The following is a 13,907-nucleotide window of genomic DNA, read 5'->3' as shown; positions in this document are numbered from 1 at the left end:
GTTTAGCTTCCTTGCTGTCATCAAGGATTTGGGATGATGCCTTCTCAATAACTTAGTGAAAAGCCCGGGGGATTCTGAGATACTGGCATACTACCTTTATAACTTAGCCACAATTTAGTGGAATAATTATAAATTTTGCTTGATGTTTTTTTTAAAAATTTAAAACACTTTATTTACTTAGTCAACAGAAGAATATGGTATATACTTATCATGTACATATAACATGATGTTTTGAAATATGTACATATTGTGGAACAGCCAATTGAACTAATTAACGTATATAGTGCCACATGTACTTAAAGTTTGTTTTTGTGGTGAGAAAACCTAAATTTTTCTCTTGCAGCAATTTTTATGAATATAAGTCTTTGTCATGAATGGTAGTCACCATGCTGCACAACAGAGCTCTCAAACTTATTCCTGAGATTGTGCACCCTTTGACCAATATCCAGTTCTATGTTTTACTTTTCAAGAGCCACAGGAGATTCTTGGGACTAAGTTACACATTACAAACCTTGGACCTACCTGTATGTTTTGGTTACGACAAGTCCTTTATTCAGAGTTGGGGCACCCAGTTCTTGAACGTGTCATGTTTGCAGTACTTTAAAGAGTTGAATATCCTTACTACCGAAGATAATGATATTATCTACCCAACCGATGCTGTGGAGTTACTACTAGACAAGTTTGAACTTTATTATCACCAGTACTGCTCATGAAGTACAGAATATTTTGATGCAAACATTTTAATGCAAACATCGTAATTACCATTATGCCATAGATGACATTTAAGACATTGGTTTCCAGAGCAAATTTTATTAAATCAACTTCATGCTTTGAGTAATGGTTTTTAAAAAAAGAAGTTGAACCATTTCCATTTTTCCACTTTCATTTTCATTTCATTAGATTAATTTAATCAGAATCAATTCCTTTAGATTTAAGACTTAGTACCAGTATTTGACCCATCAATCAGATGTCACTCTCCCTGGCTTACTGCCACTGGGGATTTTCTTTAGTGGCCGTTACTTCCTCTAAAAGTCCAATAACTTTGAACAACTTTGGTGGATAGTAATTCATCCAGAATATATGATTCTTTGATCAATTTTTACTCAGTTTCTAAAAATTCAAGTTTTAACACATTAATTCTGTATTTATTTTTCAAGTAAAGTTCACCATGAATTAGATATGAAATTGACTTAGAGGCATGAGTATTGGCTAAACCCAGGAGCAATTCTGTGACAAAGAGGTAGAGAAACACTCACACAAAGAGATATGGAGGGACTAAGAGAGGGAGGACCATGGGAGGAGGACAGCGTAGGTGGTGGGAGAGGAAGAGAGAGAGGACACATGAAAGAAGTAGTTTGGTGTTGGGAGTGCTAGTCCATGGCTGTGTGCGCAGGTGAGGTGTTCAGCACACACAGGGAGGTGGGCTTGTCCCTGTGTAACCTGTCAATGCAAACGCATTTGTAACCTTCATATTTGGGCAGACTCCTTTAATTCACAGTCCTGGGAATCAAGGAAGGAGATGCTGGTCCATCTTGGTTTAGAAGAGACCTGAGAAAGAACAATATTTCAGAGTGTTTAAGTAATTCAGGGAGAGGCGGTGGGGGAGAGAGAAAGAGAGGAGAGAGGTGCATACTAATTACTAGAAAACAGTTGCAAATAAATTTTAATTTGAAGTTGCTTATAATTCTACTTTTTGATGGATGAGTGAAGGAGACAGAAGAAAATCATCTTTAAGATCCACAGTGTATTTCAAAGCCACTTCCTCTTCCTTGCTTTTATTGGCGCATTATAATTGTCAAAGTTCTGTAAACTGACAGATAATATTGTATGTATTTATTAGTACAAAATGAAGCTTTGAAGTACATGTGCATCATGGAATGGTAAAGGCTAGCTGATTTAACAATTGTGCTCTCTCACATCGTCATCATTTTTGTGATGAGAATACTAAACATCTACTCTCTTTGCATTTTTCAAGAATATAATGTATCAGGCCAAGTGTGGTGGCTAATGCCTGTAATTCCAGCTATTTGGGAGGCCAAGGTAGGAGGATCACAAGTCTGAGAGCAGCCTCAGCCACTTAGCAAGACCCTGTCTCATAAACCAAAAAAAAAAAAAAAACAAAAAACAAAAAACAAAAACAACAGATCATTGTTAACTATAGTCACCAGGCTGGTCACCATGCTGTACAATAGATCTCTTGAACTTGTTCCTCTTATCAACTCCTATCAAATTATAATTATATATCCTTTTTACCAACACCCCCCATTCCCCCTCTCCTCCCGTAACCACGCTGGCCTCAAGTAACTGCCATTCTCCTCCCTACAAGGTTGGGTTTTGGATTTCACATGACTGAGAACATGCAGTACTTGTTTTTTGGCACCTGGCTGGCTTCACTTAACATAACGCCCTCCTCATTCATCCATGCTGTCACAAATGACAGGATCTCATTTTCTATGAGCTGTACTCCACTGTGTGCATATGCCGTGTCTTATTGTGCATTCGTCCACTGATGGTCTTAGTTTGATGCCATGTCTTGGCTTCTGTGAAGAGTGCCGTGGTGATTGGGAGACTTCAGATGTTGCTTCAGCTTTTGGATTAAATTTTCTTTGGACATATGTCCAGTAGTGAGTGAGATTTCTGGATCATACCCTAGTTCTGTTTGTAACATTCTGAGACGTCTCCACACTGCTTTCCATAATGGCCATACTCATTTACATTCAGTGTGTCGGGTGTGTCTTCAAATGCCCCTACCACCTCCCTCATGACTGGACTCAGCTGCATTCTTGCTAGAAGGTCATCTGAAGTGGCACGGAGGGTGGAGAGATCCTGCCACAGTCTGGACCTGCCCCATGCTCACTTGGAAACCTAAGCTTGGTGGTCTCCCTTGCAGAAACCCAGCTTTCTCATGTGTACAAAAGGGAGTTGGACTTGGAGGTTTTTCTAGCATGGGTGGTAGAGTTTTGCTGTCTTTGGATGTTAATGTTCATCCCTGTGGACATTCTGTAAATGATGAGAAAGCAGCGTGGACACAGCTTTGCCTTTCTGTGCACAATCTGATGACGAGGATACTTTCATAATTGAGCAGCTGACATCCCTTCCACCATTATCGATCCTAGCCTGTGGCAGGTCAGGGGCAGGGGCTTGGCCCTGAGTGACCCCTGGTTAATGGGAACCGAGTATAATCACATTAGCTCATTTGGGAGTTTTGAAAATTACATGATCTCATTCAACAAAGGCGAATCTGCCAATAATTTATGTGATGGATTTGCAATTAGAATATTGAGATTTACCCCCTCTTCTTTGAGTCTTTCTGGCAAAGAAACAAAAAGAAAAAACATCCAAAATATTAGCAATGTTAAGCAGAACTTGCAGGTTTCATTTTAATAGAATTTTATCCTGTAGCTATTGTTTGGTTCCCTAAGTGAAGGATATTGTAGGTAATGATTTTTATGTTGCTCACTTTACATGATCTCTCATAACGTTTCTCTGTAATGATTACAGATAAATATGTTTGAATGTTTCTTAGAAATATTTGTCAGGCCTAAAAATTTCAGGAATACTTTTTGGACTTGAAAGTCTCATGGGATTTTTTTTTTAAAACAAAATCTTTGTAATCCAAATATATGAAAACACTATAATTGAGAGGATATGAGGTATTATTAATACCTGGAGTTTGCAGCCCTTCACTCCATGTTTAAGTGAGGATGGTGTTTAAGGCAGACTAGATAGGGCAAGTGGGCATTTATTCGTGTGGTAGGATTTGCGAAAAAGTAGCTACCAATTAAATACTAATTTTATGTCAAATATTGTGAAGAATGTTCTTCTGATAATGTATTAGCAGCCCTGTAGGACAGGTGTTATTTGATTTTGTAGATGAGAAAACGAAGCTCACATTCCTTAACTAACGTGCTCCTATCACAGGACAAATGAAAGATTGCCCAAGACTTCAGAACCTTGAACAGTGTTCTTAGTTCTGGCTGCAGATTAATTCACCTGTGAGCTTGGAAGCGACTACCTCAACCATAGCAATAGCAACAGCAAAGACCTATAGAGTCGTGCTTGGGAGAGGTGCCATCTGTATGTTCAAGAAACTCCACAGGCAATCTTGGTGGGTAGCCAGGACTGACAGGTGTGGATGAGGATCAGTGTGGGCATTCTAAGCAGGCTCCAGCTTTGGAAAAACCCTGGAGTATGACTGGCAATCATAAAACAGTGAAACTTCCAGAGATCTCCAAGAAGTAAGGTATGCTGGTGTTTTTGTGGTAGATAATAACAGAGCTGTGTGTATGCTTTTTGTGAGTTAGTTCCATCGCCCTGAAGGCGTGAAAACCATGTCTCAATTGGGTTTCTTGGAAGAACTGAGTTAGCCTCTTCCTTCCACAAAGAAGAAAGGTTAGGGGCACCCACTGGAACACTGGAGTTCCATGAAAGGAAGGAGAAGCCCTTCCCTGGAGGGCAAACTGCATCTGCAGGGAATAGGACACACCACTGGCCCTGGAGAAGGATGAAGGCATAAAGCCAGTGAGCTGCTGGGGCAGCCTCATGCAGACAGAGAATTGCAAGTGGGATCAGGGAGTTAGATCTCAAGACTCAGGCAACCTCAGCCTGCTCCCCACCGCAGCGTCAGGCAACACCCGGGAGGTCCGTATCTGTTTCTGTACCTGACTTTTGAGAAGGAACATGGAGAAACTGGTTGTTTTGAGAGAGTGACCGGGGCAGTAAGGAATTCAAGAAAGTCATTTACTCAACTACTGAAGGCATTTCCTTTGCCCCTTATCTTAGAATGGGGCATAGCAGACACAGAGGGGGATTCATAGAAGTCTTGGAAAACATTAGATGTCATGTGCAAGATGGAACAGGAACATTGGTTTGATCCCAGGGCACAATTAACACCAATGGACAGATGTTAGAAGGAGATATGGATCATTAAATATAAGAGTATTTTCTAACCCCCAGAAATAGCCAACCTAGTTACAAGATAAAGGTAGGAAGGTAGGACTGGGCTATTGCATTATTATGGAAGATGCATAGCAGATTTGAACATTGATTGTCTTTTAAAATTAGGTGTTCATTAGGGTCTCTCCCAACACTAAACAAGTTATTATGGTAAGTCTTAAGAAGGGGATGATTAGTCCCAGGTAGCTTCACAGTTCAACTCTACCCAATATTGATGATCACAATGTGATTTCGTTGTTTGGTTTATTTGTCCACCAGCCACATAGATAACAGGTGGCACATAAATTAGAACAAGCAATAAAATCTCATTATCTGACATGGGTGGGTGGAGAAAGGTATGTTGAGGCAAGCCAATATTTAGTTTCTAATCATAGGGGCTAGAAAAGCAATCTATATAGTCAAAATGGGGAGAGGTCAACTGATGAATCAGGAAATTGGAAAACAAGGAACAGCAGGAGTCAGAGATGACCAGAAAGTGGGTGGGCAAATGAGTTCCTGGAACAGGGCGTTTATGTCTGTTGAAGCTTTTTATCTGATCCCAATATGCCTGCATGGATGAGCTGGGCTCTTTGAAATTTAGTACAGTTTAATTTCAACTAATTTTCACTTGTCATCTGACACTTTTAGTTTAAGTATTTTAAATTATCAAATGACCATATGGTGCTTAATTCTCAAAACGGTCATATTTATCACATCTGGATAAATTAAAAAAATACATTCGTGTGGAGAAGCCTTTGAATTAGGAGTCAGGGAACATAGCTCTCATAAAAACAATAGCTATATGACCTTCAACAGAGCATGGAAATTTTTGACTCAGTTTTACCACTGGAAAAATGTCTAGACTAAATATAAATGCCAAGGTCAGTTTTTCAAGTTTAAAATTACATCATTGTATATTTGTATCCCTTGAATTTCATTATTATGACCACTACTCCTGTTATTATTCTTGGTGTTATCTGTCAAATAGCCTATGACTCAGTCTTTGTTTTATGAAGCTGCCTTGGGCCAGGATTATAAATATTCGGTAGAGACAAACTATTGAAGCCCATTATGTTTGTGACAGTTCAAACAAATAGAGCTGTAACCCAAATGACCCTTGAATTTCTTTGAATCCCTGCCTTGTTAAGATACTGCGCTGTTGGTTTAGGAGGATGGGGCCTGGTGGAATTTATCAGCCTTCTCAACAAGTTGCTTCTAGTGTCATTTCTACTGCACGTCTTCCTTCCTACTCAGTTTTTAAAAAGTGTGGTAAAATATCCTGCTATGGTTTATGTGTGAAGTGTCCCCAGAAGCCTCCTGGGTAAATGCAGGAGTGTTCAGGGGTGAACTGACTGGCTTGTGAGAGCTGTCACCTCGTCCGTCCATCCTATATTGAATGGATTGGCTGGGTGGTAACTGTAGGCAGCTGGGGTGTGGCTGGAGGAAGTGGGTCACTGGGGATGTGACCTTAAAGGGTGCATGGGCCCCGAGGCCCCTTCTTTCCCTATGCTGCCTGACCTCTCCCTGAGCCGAGCAGGTCTCCTCTGCTGGGCTCCTCTGCCAGCTGCTCTGCCTCACCTGATCTCAGAGCAGTGGAGAGGGAGGGCTGTCTGCGGACTGAGACCTCTGAAAGTGTGAGCCCTAAATAAACTCCTTCTTCTAGGTTGTTCTTTACAGGCACGTTGGTCACAGTGACATGAAAGCTGAGTAATGTATACCTACTATCATGTTGGTCATTTTATCATCCATGGGTGTCTAATTCGGGACACCAAGCACATTCACTATGCTATGTGACCGTCAACACCACCTGTACCCAAAACTTTTCATAAGCCCTGGTATTTATAATCCTGGTCCAAGGCACCTTCCTAAAACAATAAATTTCCCCTCTCCTCCTTTCCCTGGTCACTGGTAGCCTCCTGCTACAGTTTGGATTTGAATTTCCGTCAAAGGCCCATGTGTTGAAAGACTGGTCACTTCCTTTGACACTCTTGGGAGGTGGTGGACCTTTTAGGAGGTGAAGCTGGGGATGTGTCTTTAAAAGGGCTGTTGGACCTTGAAACATGCCTATCTCTCTTACTTCTTGGCTGCCATGAGGTTCCTCTGCCACATGCTCCTATCATGACGTGCTGCCTTATCACATGGGCAAAAGCCACAGAACCAACTGACCACGGGATGGAGAATCCCAAACTGAGAGCCAGAATCAGACTCTCGTCCTTAGAAGTTGATTACTTCTGTTCTTGGTCACAGAGACGGACATCTCCTTTCTATTTCCTTTCTCTATAAATTTTCCAACTCTAGGTACCTCCTATGAACAGATCCACACAAATGTTTGCTCCCCTGTATCTAACTTATTTCACTAAGCATAATGTTTTCAGCATATATCAAAATTCCATCCCTTTCTACAATATTCCATTGTATTTACACACCACATATTGTTTGTGCATTCATGTGCTGATGAATCCTTGGGTTGATCTTCCCTTTTGGTTATTGTGAATGATGCTGTCATAAACATTGGTATAGAAATATTTGTTCATGGTCTTGCTTTCAGTTCTTTTAGATTTATGCTTAGTGGGTTTTGCCGCAGTCTGGCTGGGCACACAATCACGATCCACCACACAGCTTGTAGATTCAAACAGCAACTCTTTATTCCCGAACTCACACCAGCCGTCTACAATCACGTTCTGGGGAAATCCACGTTCTCTGCCCAAATCCACCACCACTGGGCTTCTCTCTCCCTAAAAATACTGTCTGAATCCCGTGAGAACTCAAGGGGAACTCAGGCAGCAGGATACGTCCTATTCCCAGCAGGAATAATCTTAAACCTGGAACGCCCTAAACCCGATTATCCTAAACCGGGAACACCCTAATCCCGGATCCGCCCTGGTCCTTGAGCAAGGTCACCTAACTGCAATGTCACTGCAAAATGTCCTATTTCCACGAGTCCTTCCACTAAGCAACATGGGGTACGCTGGCAAGGAAATTGTCATACCTACTTGGCTAATGGCTCCCAGCAGGTTTGTTGGGGCATTTGGAAGTGCTATTTAATCCTTTTAAAAAACATATTCTACTTTTTGTTGTAGTTGGACACAATACCTATTTTTTATTAATTTATTTTTATGTGGTGCTGAGGATTGAACCCAGGGCCTCACACATGCTAGGTGAGAACTCTACCGCTGAGCTACAACCCTGGCCCTGCTGTTTAATATTTTGAGAAACTCCCAAGTTGTTTTCCACAGTGGATGCACCATTTGACTTGCCCATCAGCAAAGCATGAGTGTTCCAATTTTTAACACTTATTATTTCCTGTTTGTTTCTTAAATTCATATTACAACACTTGGTATAGGTGTGAAGTGGAATCTTACTGTGAGTTTGATTTGCCTTTCCCTAATGACTCATGAAGTTAAGCATCTTTTCATACACTTATTACCATTTGCATATCTTCTTTGAAGAAAATGTCTACTTAAATCCTCTGCCTATTTTTGAATTGGGTTTTTGTCGATGAGTTTGAGAAGTTTTTTTTTTAATATAGTCTAGATATGAATTCCTTATTAGAGACTTGATATGTGATTATTTTCACCCCTTCAATAGGTTGCCTTTGCACTTTCTTGATAATGTATTTTGATGCACAAAAGTTCTTAATTTTGATAAAATCCAATTTACTTATTATTTTTTTCTTTTGTTGCTTGCGCCTTTGGGATAATGTCCATGAAATCAAAGGTCATGAAGAATATTTCCAAGTCTTTCTTCTGGAAGGTTTGTTGTTTTAGCTCTGGTTAGGTCTTTGACTCTTTTTTATATACACCATAAATTAATGGTTCAGTTCATTATTTGAATGTGAATGTCCAGTTGTCACAGCATCACTTGTTAAAGATTGTCCCTTTTCCATTGAGGCCTTGGAACCCTTGTTGAAAATCCATTGATTATGTATGTAATGGTATATTTCTGGAACCTCTATTGTATTCCATTAATCTGTATGTCTGTCCATCAGTCCCTATGTCTATCTTTATGCTAGTTCTATATGTTTTGATTACTATAATTTCATAGTTAGTTTCAAATTTAGGGACAGTGAGTCCTCCAACTTCATCTTCCTTTTCAAGATGGCTTTGCTACTCAAGCCCCATTGATCATCTAAAAGGGCTCCTGGAATATTGCTGTGTCTGTATATCATTTTGTTGGCACTGACACGTTAACATGTTGTTAAGTAGATGGAATGGGTTTTCATCAACTTAGGTCTTTAATTTTGTTCAGCAATGTGTTGTAATTTTCAATGTACAAGACTTTCACCTCCACACTTACACTTATTCATAAATGAAATTGGTTTCTTGGATACTATTCTAAATGAAATTGGTTTCTTAACATTCTTCTGGGATTTTTCATTGCTGGTGTGTGAAAATACAACTGATGTGTTTGTGTTGATTTTGTTCCCTGTAACTTGACTTAACTGTGTTGTTAGCTCTTACAACTTTCTTGTGTATGTTGGGATTTTCTATATGTAGGATCATGCCATCTAGGTATAGATGTAGTTTTACTTTTTCCCTTTCCAATTAGTATCCCTTTTATTTATTTTTCTTGTCTAGTAGCTTTGGCTAGAACTTCCAGTGCAATTTTGAATAGTGGCTCTGATAGTGGACTTCCTTGTCTCATTTCTAATCTTGGAGAGAAAGTTTTCAGTTTTTCACCATTGAGTATGGTATCAGCTGTGGGATTTTCACAAATGTTCTTTGTCATGTTAAGGAATATTCACCATATTTGTGTTTTTCTGAGAATTTTCATGAAAGAGTATTGAATGTTGACAGTGCCTTTCTGCATCAATTGAGATGATGATGTGACTTTTCCCCTTCATTCTTTTAATGTGACATATTTACATTGATTAACTTTCTAGTGTTGCATTAGTGTTGTAATTTTGCATTCTTGGGATAAATTCCAGTTGGTTGTGGTGAATAATCCTTTTAATATACTGTTGGATATGATTTGCTAATATTTTGATGAGGATTCTTACATCAATATTCATAAGAGATATGTATAATTTTCTTGTGATTTCATTATCAGATTTAAGATGTCAGAGTAATGCTGAACTCATTGAATAAATTAGAAAGAATTTCCTTCTCTTTGATATTTTGGAAAAGTTTGAGAAGGATTGGTGTTCATTATATGTTTGGCAGATTTCACTGGTGAAGCCATCTGGTTCAGAACTTTTGTTTTTTGGCAGAGGATTTTGTTAAGTGGTTAAATAACTTGTTATAGGTCTATTGAGAGTTTCTATTTCTTCTCAAGTCAGTTTAGATAGTTTCATGTTTCAGGGAATTCATCCTTGTCCTTTAGATTATCTAATTTGTTGTTTTATAACTGTTTGTCTGATTGTCTTGTAATACTTTTTATCTTTGTAAAGTTGGTGATACAAATCTCACTTTCATTTCTGATGTTAGTTTTTTGTATGGTTTTTCTTTCCTTTTTTATATGCCTAGTAATGGTTTGTCAATATCTTTGACCTTTTCAAAGAATAAACTTTTGATTTCTTTGCTTTTCTCTGGTATGAGTCTTTCTAGTCTTTATTTTGTTTATGTCTACTCCACTTTTTATTTTCTTTTGCTATTTTCATGCTTAATTTGCTCTTTTTTTGTTATTTTCTTAAAGTGTAAAGTTATGTTACTGATTTGAGATATTTATTTTTTAATGTGTCACTACAGCTATATATATCCCTCTAAGTACTACTTTCACTGAATCTCTTAAGTTTTGATAAGTTGTATTTTCATTTTCATTCACACTTAAGTATTTTCTAATTTCCCTTGTGAATTTTTTCTCTGATTTATTGGTTGGTTAAGAATGTGTTGTTTAATTTCTACATTTTAATAAAATTTCCATTTTTCTTTCTGTCATTTATTTCTAAATCCATCCAGCTTTGGAGAAGTTATTACTTTTTATGGTGTCTATCTTTTGAAATCCATTGAGACTTGTTTTGTGTCAAGGATATAGCCTGACCTAGAGAATGCCCCGTGTGCCCTGGGAAGAATGTATTCTACTTTTGTTATGCAGTGTTCTCTATATAGCTCAGGTCTAGTCAGCTAATTTTGTTGTTTTGTAATCTCTTTTCTTCTTACTTCTCGTATTTATCTTTTGTCTGTTTGACCTGTCCATTATTGAAAGTGGGAAAACTATTTCTCCTTTTAGTTTGTTTGATTTTTCTTTATACATTTTGAGGATCTGTTTCTAGGTGCAGAAATGTACCTAGTAGTAAAATTTTGTATATTCTTATTGTATTTCTACTCTCTATCTATCTATCTATCCTTCTTTGTCTGTTATAAACTTCTGGATTTTAGTTCTCTAGACTTATATTCTGTGTTTCTAATATTAGTATGGCCATTCCAGCAGTCCTTTCATTAATGTTTGCATTTAATATCTTTTTATATCCTTTTGCTTTCAGTCTGTTTGTGTCTTAGGTCTAAAATCAATCTCTTGTGGATAGCATGTAGTTGGATCATTTAAAAAATATCTACCCATCAATATGTTTTTTGGTTGGAGAATTCAATCCATTTAAAGTTATAGTTATGCAATTGCAGGTAAGGAGGGACTTCCATTTTTTCTACTTGTTTTCTGTGTGCCTTATAGCTTCTTTGTTCCTCATTTCCTCCATTACTGTATTCTTTTGCCTTTAGTCCCCCTCCTCTCTCTCTCTCTCTCTCTCTCTCTCTCTCTCTCACACACACACACACACACACACATACACACATACACACATTTTGATTCTTTTCTCATTTTCTTTTCTTATGTGTATATGCTCTAGATATTTCCTTTGTGGTTATCAGAGGTGTTTTTAAATTTTTTTTTTTTTAGTTGTAGATGGACACAATATCTCTTTATTTTATTTATTTATTTTTATGTGGTACTGGGGATCAAACCCAGTGCCTCACATGTGCGAGGCAAGTGCTCTACCACTGAGCTACAACCTCAGCCCATCAGAGGTGTTATGATGTAAGAAAAAAATAAAAATATTCACCTGCTGTCATGCAGCCAGCACAAAGATTCTGACCCTAGATGTATGGAGGTTGTTTTCTCACACACCAAGCAGACAGTTTCACAGATCTTCCAGGGGACGCCAACAGGACTTCCTAGGAGCTTCTCCTTTGAGCCAAAAAATCTTTCCTTTTCTATATCCCCAAATTTCTATCTCAGAAATATTTTTTCTTCTTCGATTTTTTGGAAGAGTTTGAAACGTACCTAGTAGTAAATTCTTATTAATTCTTTATGTACTTGGGATGATTCCTGCATGAGGTCACCAGGTCTTGGGCTTTTCTTTGTTGGGAGGTTTTTGATTACTGATTCAGTCTCTTTACTTGTTATGGGTCTGTTCAGATTTTCTATTTCTTCCTGATTCAGTCTTGGTCAACTTATGTTTCCAAGAATTTGCCCATTTCTTCTAAGTTAGACAGTGTGTTGTTGTGCAGTTGTTCATAGTAGTCTTTTATGATTCTTAATATTTCAGCAGTTCCATTTGTAGTGTCTCCTTTTTGATTTGTAATTTTATTTATTTCAGCTCTCACTCTTTTTTCCCCCTTAGTTCATTTAGCTAAAGCTCACCATTTTTTTTATTTCTTAAAAAAACCCCAAACTTTAATTTTGTCCATCTTTTCTATTATCTTTTTATTCTTTGATTTATTTGTGCTCTAAGTTTCATTATTTCCTCCCTTCTGCTGTCTTGGAGCTTATGGAGTGAAGTTAGGTTGTTCATTGGAGATATTTCTTTTTTCTTAATGTAGGCATTAACTGCTTTTAATTTTCATTTTAGCACTTCTTTGGATGCATCCCAAATTTTAGGATGTTTTGTTTCCATTTTTGCTTGTGTCAAGATACTTTAAAATTTTCTTGTGATTTATTCTTTTTCCACTGTTGTCCATTGGTGGACTATTTAATTTCCACGTGTTTATGGATTTTCTAAAATTCCTTTCAAGATTTAGGAAGTTTTCAGCTAGTATTTCTTTCAGTTATCTTTCTTCGTTCTCTCTCTTCTGCTCTGTAACTTCCCTAGTTCATGTATTCATATACTTAATGGTGTCCCATAGGTCTTTTGTACTTTCTTCAATTTTTCTTTTTTGTTCTTCTCATGATCTACTTTCAAATGATTTGTCTTCAAGTTTGCTAATTTTTTATTCTGCAAGATGAAGTCTGATGTTGAAACTGTTCTAAAATTTTTTCAGTTCTATCAATGTGTTCTATAGCTCTAGGACTTCTTTTTTTAATGGTTTATATTTCTTTTTTTAATCTTATAAATGTGTTCAGTGGTTGTTTTCTTAATTTCTTTTAGTTATCTGTGTTTTCTTGCATCTCATGGAGATTTTAAACTTTGCTTAAGATTATTTAAAAATTTGGGGGGCCATTTGTAAATCTCCATCTTTTGGGGATCATTAGTTTTCTTTGCTGGCATGGTAGTTACCTGTTGTGTCTCCCTGGCGGTCTCTGGGAAGGCAGGACAGCTGAGAGGGCCTGGAGTACTGGTCTATTTCAAGGTCCACAGTGAGAAGGAGGTCAGTAGACCTGCCTGGGGTGGTGCTTACAGGTATGTCTCCCTCTGGGTTCCTGTGTGGGCAGGAGTGCTTTCAGAATGCAGCCGAAAAGGGAGAGCTGAGTTTCAGGGCCATTTCAGGGTCTGCTGCAGGACTAAGGTCCATAAACCCACCCTGGGGATTCAGACTGCTGCACTGGTATGTGTGGGCAGAACTGGTCTCAGACCACAGCTGAGAGGGTCTGAAATCAATATTAGGACTGTTTTAGGGTCCACAGAAGGAGTCAAGGTTGTCATGTCTATTAACTGAGGAACAATGTGTGTGTGACCCACCCCAGGTCCCTAGATTATTGGTCTTATTAGCAGGTCAAGGGTCAAGCAGGACTGTAGCCAGTGCCCAGTGGGATGGGCCATTTCTAGGTGTGGGGCTGGGACCGTGGGCAGAGAAGCTGGCAGGTGGGTGCACGGCTGCTTT

This window comes from Marmota monax, unplaced genomic scaffold (assembly GCF_021218885.2).
Source record: "Marmota monax isolate L192 unplaced genomic scaffold, Marmota_monax_Labrador192_F-V1.1 WCK01_AAM20220418_F8-fsc00040, whole genome shotgun sequence".
Lineage (NCBI taxonomy): Eukaryota > Metazoa > Chordata > Mammalia > Rodentia > Sciuridae > Marmota > Marmota monax.
This window is presented reverse-complemented; position numbering follows the sequence as displayed.